At 51.2% G+C, this 1,818-nt stretch overlaps 1 pseudogene; it reads right to left on the bottom strand.

Annotated features, from left to right (window-relative positions):
• Positions 1-438: 438 nt before the first annotated feature.
• LOC146188660 (uncharacterized) lies at positions 439-1,617 on the bottom strand (annotated as a pseudogene).
• Positions 1,618-1,818: the final 201 nt, after the last annotated feature.

Genomic DNA, 1,818 nt, shown 5'->3' with positions numbered 1-1,818 from the left:
GTGTACACATATCCTGATGCTACCATCTTTCTTGTCAACAACAACAATAGGAGACACTCATTCAGAAGCATTGATGCGCTCGATGATGTCAAGGCTCAGTAACCTCTGAAGCTCCGTTGAGACTGGTGAACGGAGAGAATATGGCAAACGGCGAAACTTAGAAGATACAGGCTGCACGCCTTGCCGCGTCTTGATGCGATGGACAAACCCTTTAGGAAGACCCAACTCGAGACTTAAAAGCGAACTGAACTCATCTGCTAAGGCTGGCGGCAGATATTTGTTGCGGGGCTGCTCACTTGACGGTGTGGAAATGGAACGATATAGCGGGTCATTGACAGTCGACAGCGGAGCAACGGACGTGTGCAAATATTTAAGAGCAGAACCCTCAATGCGAAGATCCAAGGCTTGAATGCCGTCAAGACCGATCAGACAAGTTTCTCAGTGAACAACATAAAATCGTAATGAAGCTGTGCGGCCTTTAAACTGAACGCTTGCTTGGAAACAACCTAGCACGGAAATCGGCCGTTGAGAGTAGTCGAGGAGAGTGACATGCGGAGCAGGCAAGAGTGGAACGCTCTGAAAATATCGACTGTATTCTTGTTCGGACAGAATTGAAACAGACAACCCTGAATCGACAAGAAATGTCAAAGTGACATTCAAGACTTGCAGTTGAATATGAATTCCGCTACGTGCGGAATGTTGCAAAGTCAAAACCTGCTCAGCACTGCTACATGACGGAACATCTTAATGCAACTCAACTTCACAAACTCGGCCTTGCATTTGAGCTCGTTTGCGGTCGCATACTTTTTGAAAGTGGCCCTTCAAACCGCAAAATGAACAAGTCTTCCCATGCGCTGAGCAATGTGGCGCTGATGCGAAGTGGTTCTGCGAGCCGCATCGGAAACAATGTGTTGAACCGGAGCAGCTACTCTGTTCTCGGTTCCGCTGCGGCGCACGTGAGCTGCCCGCTGGCTGCGCATTCCCTTTTTTCGGATGATTCGAGGATGGTTTACGACGCTGCCGCAATGAAACTGCCTCGACTGAAGCAGAAAGCTCCTTCAGTTCTTCCGCTGCTTGCTCAAACTGAAGGGCCATTCGAACTGAATTATCGAAAGACAATGTGGGACCCTCGAGCAGTAACCGCTCACGTACGCGGTTGGAAGCTACGCCAGCAACGAATTGATCCCGCAGAGCATCATCTTGCGAAGCAAATGAACAATGTGCGGCTAGCTCCCGTAGAGCAACAAAATGATGAACGCACTCGCTTGTGTTTTGGCTGCGGCGGTGAAAACGATGGCGCTCGACGATAACGTTGCAAGACGTCGAAAACTGCTGCCGTGGAGCGGCGAGTGCGCAGTCGTATTCGTCAGGAGCGGCAGACTTGTCATGGGCGAGGGCTGCGGCGCTGGTCCCTGCATATAACGTCTGATAAACACGCTGGCCCTCCGCTCCAAAACAATGCAAAGGAATAGCCTTGCGCTGCTCTGGCTTGAATGCGGTGGCTCCGGATTCCACCAAGTAGACGTTGAACATCTGCTCCCATTGCTCCCAAGGCAATGACGGACGGTCGGGCGTCGGAAGGAAGAACGGTGCCGGAGCAATCGCGGGGAAGTTCATGGCACAAGAATGCTAAATTGGGCGAGTTGGTGCATTCGCATTTTAGGAAACGTCCTTGTCTTCTTTGCGCTACGTTTCCTAAAATGCGAAGTTCATGGCGGCGGTTCCGGATGGTGCGGCGGGGTTGGGGTAGATATAGGTAGGTTGACAGCATCCTCGTCGCCAATGTTGTGTTTTCGAAGGTGGAAGCAGAGTCCAGCC

Source organism: Amblyomma maculatum, chromosome 5 (genome assembly GCF_055883805.1).
Source record: "Amblyomma maculatum isolate TAMU_Amacu chromosome 5, ASM5588380v1, whole genome shotgun sequence".
NCBI classification, from domain to species: Eukaryota; Metazoa; Arthropoda; class Arachnida; order Ixodida; family Ixodidae; genus Amblyomma; species Amblyomma maculatum.
The sequence above is the reverse complement of the archived record's forward strand: the minus strand, read 5'-3'. Positions and strand labels throughout refer to the sequence as shown.